General features: G+C 42.3%; 1 protein-coding gene across 1 annotated transcript in view; it reads left to right on the top strand.

Annotated features, from left to right (window-relative positions):
* Iqgap2 (IQ motif containing GTPase activating protein 2) overlaps positions 1-14,406 on the top strand; it is a 266,744-nt gene that overhangs the window by 81,657 nt on the left and 170,681 nt on the right. The gene's annotated exons all lie outside the window — the stretch shown is intronic.

Raw genomic sequence — 14,406 nt, 5'->3', positions numbered from 1 at the left:
TGTGTGTGTGTGTGTGTGTGTGTGTGTGTGTGTGTGTGTGTGTGTGTAGGTTCTTAGAGAAGAAATTGTCCTTTTAAAAATCTTAATTCTTTTGTGTGTGTGTGTGTGTGTGTGTGTGTGTGTGTTGGTTTTAGTTTTTGGTTGCTTGGTTGGATGGATTGGAGGCTGAATTTCACGCCATAGCCATCACACCAGGCTGCAGAGGTCTCCTAGTAATCAGAGTGGTATTGCATGCAGAGGTCTTCTTGTATCCAGAGGGTCTCCAGCTCTGTCACCCCAACTCCCACCACCCCCATGCTGCTGCAAAGTCTGAGCCTTTCTGTTCTGAGCAGCCCCCTGCTGTACTTTTCTGTCATTGGTGCATCCGTAATCCTGATATGTCTGCGGAGCTTGTTGTGCCCATGGAAACATTTGCCCTGATAGGTCTAGGAGAATAAAATGGTTGTTCTGGTTGCCATGGCAACTACATCGTCATGCTCAAAGCTGACTAGAAAGTTGTACTGCTTCTGTGTGGAAAGAGAAACAGCCCAGACATGGCTGCTCATTCTATTCTACAGGTGCAGTCATGGTCCAATGCATAGTTACACAGGTGTACAAGAATGAAATGAGTAAGACTGGAGCTGTCAGATAGAAGAGCGTGGTTGCTGTGTATAACTGTTAGTTCTCACACAGCGTGGTGTAGCTGTTATTAAATTTAGCAGCAGCGCTGGACTCATCCATTCATTTACTAATTGAGGTTTCACCGTAGGCTTGACTACCATGTAAAAAAAATCACTGCAAATGACAAAGAAAAAGACTATTGAACTGTTCTTTTCCAATGGCCATTAAGTGCCAACAGCCAGTACCATTTGCTGAGAACAACCAAAGGAGCGGAGGACGACAGTCAGCCATCATTTGCGCGGATGTTTGAACTCTTGCGCCAGTGTCTAACCTGAGATAATCCTAATCATAACCGTGCCTGGATCAAAATGAATTTCCTAAAGTTTAATCATGGGAATAATATGACAGGAAACAGGTTTATGTGGCTGAATTCATATAGTATATAAAAAAAATCTCTCTAAAAGAAGAAAGTAATTCTTGGAACTGGAGAGATGGTTCAGTCATTAAGAACACTTGCTGCTCTTACAGAAGACCAAGGTTCAATACCTAGCACCCACACAGAAGCTCATAACTCTATAACTCCAGTTCCAAGGGATCCACTGCCCTCTTCTGGCCTCCTCAACACCAGGGAAGTACCTGGTGTGCATACAGACAGGCAAAACACTCGTGCACATAAAATTAAATAGATCTTTTAAAAAATGTTTTAAAAAAACTTTATGTATGTTAGTGTTTTACCTGCATGTCTGTGTCCGAGAGTCAGATCCACTGGAATTGGAGTTGTGAGCTGCCATGTGGGTGCTGGGAAGTGAACCCCAGTCCAGTGGAAAAGCAGCCAATGCTCTTAACCACTGAGCCATCTCTCGAGCCCCCACTAATTTTTTGTTTTAAGGTTAGTAATTCTTTTTTCTTATGGGAGGTTACTCTAGAAAATGATAAACCCAGAGTGAGTTCAGATGGACTTTTGCTAATATTTACTTTCATTTTTAAACTATTTTTATGGTGGTACACTCAGATGCTCTACTCTGTCGGATGAGTGTGGAATCTTAGTAGGAAAGGAAGATTAGTGGGTTGTTTTGGTTTTAGGCTGGACTGATTGACTTTTGGGGTGTAGGTATTCTCTGTTACCCAGGTATCTCTGTTACCCAGATACTCTTGGGAGATAGCTGCCTTGAATCTGGTGGCCTTCCAGCCTTGGCTGGGCTGTTTGGTTCTTGTCAGATGTTCTACTAAAGCAGCTGGGTTTCGGAACGATCAAAGCTCAAACTGACTTCATCAGTGGCCTTGACTTTTAGAGCTGGGTCTGACAGAAGCGCTTGCCTCAGCAGCTGTGTCAAAGTGACAAGTCAGTGGTGCCCGTTGGCCCCTCCCATTCCATACCTCTGACCTTGCTCGAGCTTTCTGCCACCAAGTCCTGTTGACAGTGCCTGCCGTAGTGTGAGCTATAGGCAGTCTCTTGCTATGACTGAGTGGGTCAAAGTGGGTTAAGTGAACCAGCATCCTAGCCTTAACTGCTGAGTCTTTGCTTCCTGTGGTTCTGTCCTTTCGGATCTTTCTTGCTACTCTCCCACCACTCTACTTGGCAAGTGTCTAGGAGGAGTGCAGCCCTTCAAGGCAAGAGTGCAGCTCTGTGTCTCCCCAGTCTGTGCTTCCTTCTCGTGGGGTAAATGGATGTGGGAGACACCTTCCTGTGCCTCCCAGTCTGAGGTCCAGATTGGTGAGGTTGCGAGTTCACCCTTCTTGTCTTGTATGACATATTTCAGACTTTAAAGGTATTTATCTAAATTCAGGATTTTCTAGCCCCCCTTTCACCCTTTCCTTTGTCACAAAGTAACAAACTTGGTCTCTTCTGTGTACTTTTTTTTGTGTAGGTAGTTGAGTTATGTGTGCACATATATGTGCTTGCATGTGGAGTCCAAGGAAATCCTTAGGTATCAGTCCTCAGATGCTGTCCATGTTGTCATCATCATCATCAATTATTAAAAATACAGGGTATATGGCCTGGAACTTGCCAAGTAGCCAGCTTGCTAGTGAATGAGCCCCAGGGATTTTCTCAGCCTTCCCAGCATTGGGATTACACATGCACAGCACAGTGCCTCGCTTGTTAACATGAGTTCTAAGAATCAAACTCAGATTCCCATGCTTGCAAAGCAAGCGCTATACCAACTGTGCTATGTGCTATCTCCCCTCCCCTTCTCTGTGCAGCCTCTGCCCATCCTCTGAGCCTCACAACCTGGAAGCCAGCATTATAATCTGTCCTTTATCCTCTCTATGCAGCACTCACCACATACGACTCTGAAGCCCCTACCTTTGAGTGACTCTAAAGGTCCACACAATCTGGCCCTTGCCTCACTCCCTGCTTCATCTCAGCTATCCCCAACCATCTCCTCAGGAGAACCTTCTCATCCTGAGACCCAGTGGCTCTGTGACATAAGGTCATAGGGCCTGTGTGGAACCAGCCCTCAGTAGGCTAAAGTCCCTTAGGAACTACAGTCCTGTCCTGACTCAGGGACATCCTAGGCTCAATCCTGTCCTGACTCATTCTACACTCAGGGCCTGCAACAGGGGGTGTGCCAGGTAAGCACTCGATTGGACTTTGATGGGTGAATAAATAAACAGTGTGGTGTCAAGTGTTGACACATACCATTTCTTTCAACCCTGAGACAGTACCCAGATTGCTGAAGGAACTTTCAAAGGCCACACAGGAGTAAAGCACAGCAGCAGCCGGCCAGTGGCCAATGGCCAACGGTGACACTCATGCCCATTGCCAGGCTATTTCTGCTGTCTAGCTTCCCTGAGGGAGAAATCGTCACTGCTGTTTGAGGTGTTTGACAAAACGCTGAGCAAAAGGATAAAGGGACAAGGGGTCTCTGAAATTAAGGAGGTGATAAACCCGTGGTCTGTGAGAGGATTTGACCGGACACCTACAAGGTCCTGAGTTTAATCCTTAGCTCCACAAGGAAAGAAACTTGTGTTTCACAAATGCCAGTTTCCTTGGTTAGGCTCTTAAAATACAATTCTTGTAGATAGACAGTGTGAGCTATAGGACTAGATCAACAACTTGACTCCCAGACCCCAAAGTGACATGCACGTTCCTAACCCTTGAGTTAGCCTGGTCACCAGAGCCACACAGGTATATTCCTGGCCTCCTGCAGCTTTTGTTTTTATCCCAATTGCTTCCACTACTTTTCCATCTACCATTTTAGTTATAATTGTTTTAGAACCCAGTTGTTGATTCAAGATATTTTAAAGCACCTATCATGTTCCAGGCAGTATGGAGGATACACAGCTATCTCTTGTCAAGAATCCCCACCACTGGGGCTCTGGTCAGCAACTCCCAAGTCTTTACAGAGACTGTTGTTAGTTCTAAATCTTGGTGCTTAGTTAAACATAGATTGGACACTTGCTGTGTAGCTGGCACTGTGCCAAAGTTGGCAGTGAAGAAGAGAGACATTCAGGGCCTTATGCTACCATCAACCAGGCAGGGATAGGCAGATGAACACCCGTGAAGACAGGAAGCATCTACAGTGTTCTGGGAGACACCAAAGTGCTGAAGGTTTTCAAGCACCTGCACTGCTCTGATGCCTGGTCTGGTATTAGGTAAAAACTACAAAAATGGCTGAAGAAACCTAGCGTGAAGGCACAGACCTGGCATGTTCTCCTCTCTGACCTTCTTACCCCATTCCTGGTCTATTCTGAGTATATCCAGTTTACTCTCAGTGAAGTTAGTTGTCAAAGAAGATTTGCACTTAGTAAGCAGTCTCTATCACTGCCTGTCCTCACAGAGCAGTGACTTAATCGTTAAGATGAACTTAATAGGAAAATATTTACCATTGAGCACAAATCAACCCATCCAGCTTGAATTTGGCCTGATAGTTAAGACAACAATAGTTTAGGACTCTAAAATAAAAACAAAACAAACAAAACCAGTGGTCTCCAGAGCAGAAATTAGAAAGAAAATATTAGGACATTTACTCTTTAATTCATGACTTCATATTTCTCCCTTTTACTTTTATACAGGAATGAAAATATTTTATAACCAAGTAGCAGTTATCACAAGATTGTGGCATAGCATTAATATTTAGTCAATTTCTTGCATGCCAACAAGGAACAAATAGAATTTGGAATTACAGGCACTGTCATTTACATTAGTGTCTCTACAATGAAATGCTTATGTATAAATCCAACAAAATACATATATGATATAAGACTCTGACAAAAGAAATCAAAGAGGGACTAAATCAATGGACAGGATTCCATGTTCACAAATAAAATGATCCTGTGTTGTTAAGATGTCAGCTCTTGAAGGCTGGAGAGGTGGCTCAGCAGTTAAGAGCACTTGTTGCTCTTACAGAGGATCTGAGTTTGGTTCTCCATACCCACATGGCAGCTCACAACCACCTGTAACTCCAGAATCTGACTCAATTAACCTCTGCAGGTTCCAGGCACATACACGGTGTACACATATAAATGCAGGCAAACACACAACTGACTAACTATTTTTAAAAAGATATGAGTGCTTCCTAACTTGAGCTATATGCCCAGACATTGGCTGTTAGATAGTTTGTAGAGCTGGCAAACTACTTCAAAGTTTAAATACAGAGACAAAGACCTGGAAATGAAGGAGAAGAACTGAGTTTGAGGACTGGCCCTGTTTGACTTTAAGACTTAACTATGCAGTTACAATAATCATGACACTGTAGCAATGGGGAAAAGAGATAGCCGTGTGGCAGACCATAGCCCAGATAGAGCCACATAGATACAGCAAACTGATCTTTGACCAAGAAGTGAAAAAAATACAGTGGAGTAAAAGAACATTGTCTTCATCAATAGATCTGGGACAACGGGGTATCCACATTGTAGAAAAATGAACCCTAGACAAAAATGAACAAAAAGTGGATGAAAGCTAATTATAAAACCCCAAACCAGAAAGTCCTAGAAGGTAACACAGAAGCAAATGTAGTCTGACTGTGACCTTCCGTACCATACCTTCCTGTTCTGTGGCCCAAGGCAATAGGAAGATGAGTCACACATTGGGGGAGACATTTGTGAAAGTAGTTGGTAGATGACAACTCTACAAAATGTACAAAGACTCTTAAAAATTGACCGGACAGCAGACAACCTTAAAAATAGGCTAAGGATGTGAGCAGCCAGAGAGACGGAGAAAGAAATGACAGAAATGACGAAAGACAAATAAGTACATGGAAAGGTTTTCTGGACCTTTAGCACCAGGGAAATATAAAGCGAAACCACAGGGAGGCGTCGCTGAGTATCTATTGGGAAGCCAAAATCTGGGTCGTGGATACCATCGAATGCTGAGGAGAATGTGGAACAACAGAAATGCACTCTCGGCTGTTGGGACTATCAGATGTATGACTATGTGGGAAGACAGTCTGACAGTTTCTTACAGAATTTGATGTGGTCTTATTGTGTAACCGAGCAATCATGCTAGTTGGTATTTACGTCCACCTAAAAACCTGAACACAGATGTTTAAGGCAACTTTATTCATTGTCGGCAAACTTAAAGGCAACCAAATTGTATTTAAATAAATAAATGAATGGACAAATGCAGTGGGGTCTGTCCATGTGAAGGAATATTACCCAGCACTAACAAAGAAATGTACCGTTAGGCCTTGCAAAGAGGTGAGAAATGAAACAAATATATTCTGTTCGGCAAAAAAAAAAAAAAAAAAAAGGCAGCTTCAAAGATGACATTTATTCTAACTTCATAGTGTTATGGAAAAGATAAAATCCAGCAAGAATGGCTTGTCCGTGGCTGGCATGGGGGTGGGGCATGAATAGGAGAAAGGTGAAGAATTGCAAGATTATGGAATAACTTTTTGTGGTACCTAAAATAGAAACTTAACAATGTACAGTTTCACAAATCCACAGAATTTAGAACTCCTGGTATTCTGGTATCGAGTGTGTTTTGAAGATCTCTAGCATGTTCCCAAGAGAATGGATTCTTTTTAATTCTTCTTTTCATTGTCTCTTTGAGTTAGAACCTATTTAAAGAGAGAGCTTTTAGTGGAACTCAACCAAAGCTAGAATTACCTATTACAGGAGAGAATCGAAAATCCTGTGCCAAGACTGCCTCTGGATCCTGCAGACTCAGAGTTATAAAACAAGTGAACCATGGAGCTTCCACACCGAGGAAGGCTTTTGTCTCATTGGAAGAACTTAGAAACTCCTAGGAACCTGCGAGCCTTTAGGATTGTTCTCTGTACTGAGCTCAGAGCTCAGGCACGCACAACTTTCAAGTCCTTGAGATGAAAGCTTTTCATTGTGCTCTTCCCTGGTGACAGTTCAGAGGTAACTTGTTCTTAGTGGTGTTAGTCTCTAAGGAAGTCCAGCTCTGTACTGTGCTGTCGCCTGTTGAATTAGGCAGGAAAGCCTGGCTAGAGCCACAGAGATACCAGAATGCTTTTATACCTCCTAGTTCCAGCTGAAGACATGCATGGTCACTGAATTTTGAACTCATAGATTTCATAAATTATATCAGGAAACATATCCTAGCAATTATAGTGTTTCGCCTTTAAGCAGTGATTAAATACTGCATTTCACTTGGCTAAATTTAATGTTACTTCATTGACAGAGTTTCCTGGGATCAGGAGCGTTAATAGCTACCATCTTTGGAGTGCTGCGCCGTGCCAGGCGCCATGTGAACCTTTTCACACATCTTGTCTCAGTTAGGCCCTACAGCACTCGTTTGAGGAATAGAATCATGTTCCCAAAATACATTAGGAACCACAGAGATCCCAAGACCAGCTTGCACAGGGTCTGGACTTGAGCTAGGCCTGTCTGCTACCACAGCATCACTCACAACAACAAGATGATGCCCTTGGGAAGTACTAAGGCCCGGCATCATTAAACAGGAAGAGCAGTTTGTGGGTAGACCTTAATTTCCCAGAATTCCTTATGAAGTTCTTTTTGATACTGAGTCCCTAACTTCCTATCCTTCAGGTGAGTCACAAATGTTCCCATCTAATATAGTGAGAGGATTACTGGAAGCTGTCGGGCCAGCTGGCCATCTAAAAAAGGCTAAGCCTCCCAGAGCTCCCTGTAGCACTGTTCCAGCTACCTCAGGGGAAGATAAAACTGGATGCAGAATAGACAGTGAGGTGATGGCCATGCTTCCAGAGGTGTGTGTGTGTGTGTGTGTGTGTATGAATAGCGGAATGCCAGGATTTGTCAGGATACTGAAACTATTCTGCATGACACTACCATGGTAGGCACCTGCATGGCATAAAACATTTGTCAAAACCTGTAGAAGGTAGAAACCAGAATGGAACTTTCAGGAAAATGAGGGACACTAGTGTGTTGATATTGGCTATTCCTGTAACAAGTGCACAACGTGAATCCACGAGGGAGTGACGGGGGATGAGAGGTGGAAGAGAGCTCTGTACTTCTCTCATAATCGTTCTAGAAATCCAAAGCCACCAATAGATAGATAGATAGATAGATAGATAGATAGATAGATAGATAGATAGATAAAATCAAAACAAAATGAAACCCACTGATCCTTTCCTTCCAATGTCAAGGTATTCTCCAATTTTGAAGTTTCTGACTCCAGATTATAAAATAGTAGTTATGTCTAAGATTCTTCCAGGAAGCCAGGCATAGTGGTGCACACCTTTGATCCAAGTACTCAGGAGGCAGAGGCAGGCAGATCTCTGAGTCTGAGGCCAGCCTGGTCTACAGAGTGAGTTCCAGGACAGCCAGAAACAGGGTTTTTTAAATCTTGTCTTGAAAAACCAAATAAAATAATAAAACTCTTCAGCTCTGTCCTCACTCTGTTTTTTCTGAGCTCTGTGGCTGAGCCTGCCCTCAGATGATGTGTATACAGCTTAGCCCCAGCTGGATCAATCTCTAGTCCAGATACTTGTGTACACCCCTCTCATGTCTTGCTTGTTCACCGTCTACACCATGAAGAGAAGCATTTGTTTGCTGCCATCAGAAACTGCTTTACCCATAGCATCTTATAGTACTTTTGTTGACATTGGTTCTGATGATCTTTTGTTTGATTATTGAATTGTGTCTGCCTCCTTCCCCCACCCAACTGGACTGTGAGGTAGCCACTGGCTAAGGCCAAGTTTCCCTTCCACCTTTGTTTCTGAGTCACTTCTCATGCTTAGAACACAGCTGGCCCTTAAGGAATGCTCTCAATGAAATGTGTATCTGTTTCTGTCTCTTCAGTCATAGCTCCACCATTGGAGAAAAGGAAGAGGAACCTGCTAGGTGGTGGTTAATGAGCCCCAGTTCCACAACTGAGTGGCTTCTGACATGGGGCTCCTGGGAGGGGTTTGTATTTAATCACTGGCAAATTTACTGGGGTTTTTGCCCCACCTTTGTGTGCCCTGTGTTTTGAGTTAATAGTTTTCTTGGTCTTCATTTTTAACCAGTACATTTTGGGTTCCCAAATGTCCATTCACAGGTTCTTCCAAAATAAATTCTTAGTCCAGAGTGACCCCATGCCTTTTCCTGACTGCCCTCTGGATTAGGGGGCTATTTAATTGACCGTTACTGTGATCTCAGAGCTGTACATTCTCAGACGGTTGAGGAATCCTATGACAGATTTGTTAAACAGTTCTCCTTTGGAGGTTTGTTGTTGGTGTTTTGTTGTTAAGATGCTTGTGGCTAAATCCCACTAAAAGGCTTCCAGCCATGTAAGAGTGTGAGTGAAGGAAATTCTTAGGACAACAGATATTGTCTCTGATGTAGCAGTTTCGCTTAAGGAGAAGTAGTTGACTTTCAAGAGTACAGCGTCATCTGCTTCTCATCCTGTCTTCATGAAACATGCGTCCATAGGAACAAATTTGTTTCTTGGATGCTTCCAAAAATTGCCCCAGCAAAGCACATTTCACCAAGCTGGATTTCAACTTGAGAGATGTCCAGATGTTAATGGCAGGGCTCCAAATGCTAAATGTGCTGTTCTTTGAGAAGAAGAAAATAGTTTTTGTTTTGTTTCTCTAACAATAAAGGCCAGTGTAGATACCAGCAGGAAAATCTGAGCAAAAGTAGGTTAAAAGCCTTTAGAGACTTCACGGAGAAACAGGGCTAATCTTTGTAAAAGGTGCTTGAGTTTTGTGACAATGTATGGAGATTTTAATTGACTGTAAAAATTAATCTGAGTCGATAAGGCAGTGTGGGTGAAATTCAGTCATTTTAATATGTTCCCTTGTTTTGAGGATGAAGAAAACAACTTCTGAGGGTGTTTAGTGCTACAGATTTTCATCGGATAAAAACCCCAAGTCTACAGCCCTGGAACCTGTGGCATTTGTCTTCTAATAATGTAGTGGATAGAATGATTTCAGTTCTGTGTTGGGTTACATCTCAATGAAAAGTTATTGATTTTCCAAGCTAATAGAAACATATTCAGCCAAGGTTTCTGATGAACTCCTTAGGAAAGGGGCTTGTACACTGGGAATGTAAGAGGTGCTGAAGAACACAGTCCTAGTACTTTAAGATGGCTCACAGGATGGGGAGACATTCACTGAACTCTTTAAATGTTTACAGAGAGCCTCCCCACCCCCCGTGCAAGTACTAGTGCTTTACAAAGAAGAAAGTACACTGTGTGGCCATTCTTGGGACCTGGTTGCTTTCTGAAAGAGTGTTGCCATCTTAAAATGCTCATCCCAGCATAGGAAAACATTATGTTTTAAGAATTGACAAAGACATTCCTGTTTGGAGAGGGGTGAGGAGAAAGTAGAGGAGAGGGGAGAAGAGAAGAGAATAGAAAAGAAGGGTGAGAGGGGAGGGGAGGGGAAAGGGGAGGAGAGATGAGAGGAGGGGAAAAGGGAAGAGAGGGGAAGAGAGGAAAGGAGATATTTGGTGGCCCTTTCTCTGTCAATGTGAACTCCAGGCAACCACATATTAAGGGAACAGTTGATAAGAAAGTAGAGAAAAATCCAAAGCCAGAGTCAAGTAATGGTGGTCAATAATGACTAGTGACTTGCCTAATCCACCAAGAGAGATGGAAGATGCTTCCTCTGAGACAGGTTGACGCTTCAAGGGTATTTGTATGTCACTAGGCTCATGGACATAATGCACATACATGTGTGTGATGTCACTTCCAGGAAGTGGGTATGAACGCAGACTCCTACTGAAGTGGCTCTCAATTGTCACGAGTTCTGGTCCTACCTAACTTTATTCACCAATAGGTGAATGCCTAGACAGAAGATACCACATATAAGTAATGCATACATTTCTGGAAGTGTCGTTAGCTTGGTTTTATATTCTAATCTGTTATGTTTCTGGAATTACCAAATCTTATAGACAAGGAGATGCAGGGATTTCTCATTCCCTCTGTCTACTGGAGGAGTTGGCATCTGAGGAAGGAATTCATGGGTAGCAGAGACTAGAAGTTGGGTGCACACCATTGAATTATGTGATTGAAACTTCCTCAGCTAGAAACTAAGATGCTCTTGAGATCAAGTGACGATGTTGGCTTCCAAGTGCTGTTTGAGAAAGGGGCCGGGGAGAATCAAGGAGGACGGCATGATGAAATGTATGTTCTCAGTACACTAACTGAAAAGATCCTCTCACCATGAAGGAAGGATAAGCCACTGAGCCCATAGGAATCTTATTGTGCTTATTGAGTCTTTCTAGAATGTATTCTTCAAAGATTACCTTGTCTTTTACGTAGATGGACAATTATCTTTTGTTAATTAAAAATAGATTTAAAAAATTTCAAAACCTTATCAAATGCCCCAGTTTTGTAGGGCCTGCTAAAATCCTCATGTAACTATTCTCAGAAGACAACAGAAGTAGAAGGCAGATAAGCAGGGCAAGTTTAGACATCATCTTTGATGTCTATCAGTATATGGTGACCCTATTGATTTTTGGTAGCAACTGGAGAGGGGTGGCTTGCCCAGGTCCCTGTAGAGCTATCAGCTGTCTCTCAGAAGCTTCTGATGAGGTAGAACCACAAAGAAGAATCATTGCAAATGTTCATTTCTGAATATTTAGGGGAATATTAAAAATTAGTTCAGGAAACTTTATAAATTTAGTCAAAAATGAACTTTGTATTCCGGAGTTACTGTGATTGAGTTTTAATTTTGTGTTTTATGCATACTTAAATCTGTATGAGTCAGAAAATTTCAATTAGAAATGTATCATTTGAATGTAAGGTACATTCCTGCACCAGAGAAAGCAAGAAAAGAGTCTGCTTTCCCAGGAAACTCAGGGTAGCCCTGAAGTTCAGATCTGTTTTTCTGAATTTTTAAGTCTATATTCATTGTTCACTCACTTTTTCGTATCAAATCCTACAAGTTTTAATGTTTGTGTTTATTGGTACTAGGAACCGTTAACATTATTCCTCAACTCTCCCTATGTGGCAAACACAATTCTCTCCCTCCCTAACACATGGTAGTTACTGATCTATAGTTTTTTTTTCTTTCTCAGTATATTAAATGAATGGGGTTATTAATCATGTAAGCTTTAAAGACTGGCTTCTTCACCCACGCTCCAGTGTCATCCCCTTCCCCACGTCCTGCCTTTTTGTGTTTATAACCCCTGTGTGAATGAGTATAAATTACAATTTGAAAAAAAATACTTATAATAAAAAAAAAAAGTGGCTTCTTTACTCATCATCTGGCACTGGAAACATATCCATATTGTCTGTAGCGATGGTTTGTTTCTCTTTATTCTACTGTATAATCGACTGGAAGGAGCTAATGCACTGTAAGTTACTGATGGTTAAAAATTGAGCCGTTCCATGCATTTGTGTACAGTTGGGTCTTTAAATGGATATTGCTTTCTATTTCTACAGAATAACTATCTAGGTATGACTTTTGCGTCATGGGGAAAGTATATGGTTAATGCTGACAGGAACTTGTCAACCCTTTTTCTGGGATGACTACTTCCTGGCTGTTTTGCACTTCGCGGCACTTGATGTCTGCAGGTCTGTTTGTGTTTGTCTGGGTGGCTCTGATAGATGTGTGATCTCAGCTCTGAGAGCTTTTCTTTGGTGCATTTTCTTCGTGGCAGATCTTTCCATGTGCACCCTGAGTAGGGCTCTACTGAAATATTTTGCTTATTTTTTAAAGAAAGCCTAGGTTCTATGTTGTTGTCTTTTGTGGTGCTCCCAAATCTTTGAATATGGGTTCTTTGTTGGGAGTAAATGTCCTGAGTTTTTGGTGAAGTCCAATTTGTCCACTTTTTCGCTATTATGTCTTGGTTTTTGGTGTCGTCTGAGGTCTGGAGATGCCATGTCATTCTCTAGCAGCTTTGGCAGCTTTATGTTTCACATTGATATCATCTTGAGTTACTTTATTTTGATTTTAGTTTGGAGACAGAGGTTTGCTCTATAGCCCTGGATGGACTTGAACTCTCAATTCTCCTGCCTCGGATTCCCAAGCACTAGAATTACAGGTGTGCACTGAGCTGGTGAGTTATTTTTTGGATATAACTTAAGGTAGCACCTGAGGTTTGTTTGCTTTGCATGTGGACTTTTAACTGTGCCAGCACATGACCAGAAAGGCTGGCCTTTCTTCCCGGAGTTGTCTTAATACCTTTGCCAAAACTCAGCTGACTGTATCTGGACTCTGTCCCTTCCCATTGATCTGGATTTCTTAAGTGACGTGCTCTTTAACGAAAAAAAAAAATCTTTTCAATTGGTTTGTCTTTCTATAATGTCACCTGTGCCCTCTAAAGAATTCCACTAGGATTTTGACTTCTATCATATTAAATCCACAGGTCAATTTAAGGGGAACTGATGTCTTAACTGTGCTGAATCCCACAGTCCACGAACGCGGTGGGTCTATCGTTGACCTTAGTTGTCTGGAAACGAGCATTTACTATTTCCTAACAAAAATGTTTGTGAAGAACTAATATGAGGGCTTCTTTTCTTCTCATTTTCCACTGTGTCAAGGTTACTAAGAAAGTCACACATTTCTTGCCTAGGACCTTAGTGACCATGTATAGACCTTCCATCGGTCAGGCCAGATCCCCATAAGACACAATTCACATCACTGTTTCCGATTTTCCTCCTCCTTATTTACAGCTACGGAGTCTATGTTTGGTGAAAGGCAGGCAAAATCTAATTTGTAACGGCTAGAACTAGTTGTCCACTTAAACAATAGAGAACTGAGTCACAAACTCTGTCTTCATAAAACTCCTCCATACTTTGGAAAATGACTCATTTTTAGGCAGCGTCTGCTGTCACTGCTTGCCAGGAAGTGATCTAACTCGGATAAGCTTGAAGGTTTGTAGAAGTTGTGCAGCCTCTGTAGGGAGGCATTCTGAGCTGGCAGCCGCCGTGTGCTCATGTGTGTGTGCCAGGCGTAACAGTCCATCAGCACACATCGCTGTAGTGTTTTGGAATGTTCTAGTTCCGTTGGTCTCAAATGTTAGCTGCTTCAAAAATCCCCTGGAAAGCTGATGAAGCACAGGCTTCTGTGGACTATTCCCAGGACGTCTGATTCTTAAGGTCTGAGATGGGTCTAAAACTTCACATTTCTAGCAGTTCAAAGAGGCTACTAGTTGGAAGTTACCTGAAGGCTCCTTCTTATAATGTCTCTGTTCATGTCACAAGTAAGAATCAATAATCTTAAAACTATGCAGTCTTCTTAAGACTTTGTATGTTTATAGCAAAACTATTCATGCGGGTAATGAGGTGGTGTGGATTTGTTCTCAAGTTCCCACCGGCAAGCAGGAGCCCTCCTCTAGGGAGTAAGCCCCACCCATCATCCAAGGAAAAGAAGCTGGGTCACATTCCCTTCTGCAGCCTTCTCTGGTGTAACTGGGATGGAGCAGGACCTTGGAAATTCAATAGCTTATTATTCTTATCAATCTGAGTCTCTTTTAACT

This window comes from Grammomys surdaster, unplaced genomic scaffold, assembly GCF_004785775.1.
Source record: "Grammomys surdaster isolate TR1022 unplaced genomic scaffold, NIH_TR_1.0 126391, whole genome shotgun sequence".
NCBI classification, from domain to species: domain Eukaryota; kingdom Metazoa; phylum Chordata; class Mammalia; order Rodentia; family Muridae; genus Grammomys; species Grammomys surdaster.
The sequence above is the reverse complement of the archived record's forward strand: the minus strand, read 5'-3'. Positions and strand labels throughout refer to the sequence as shown.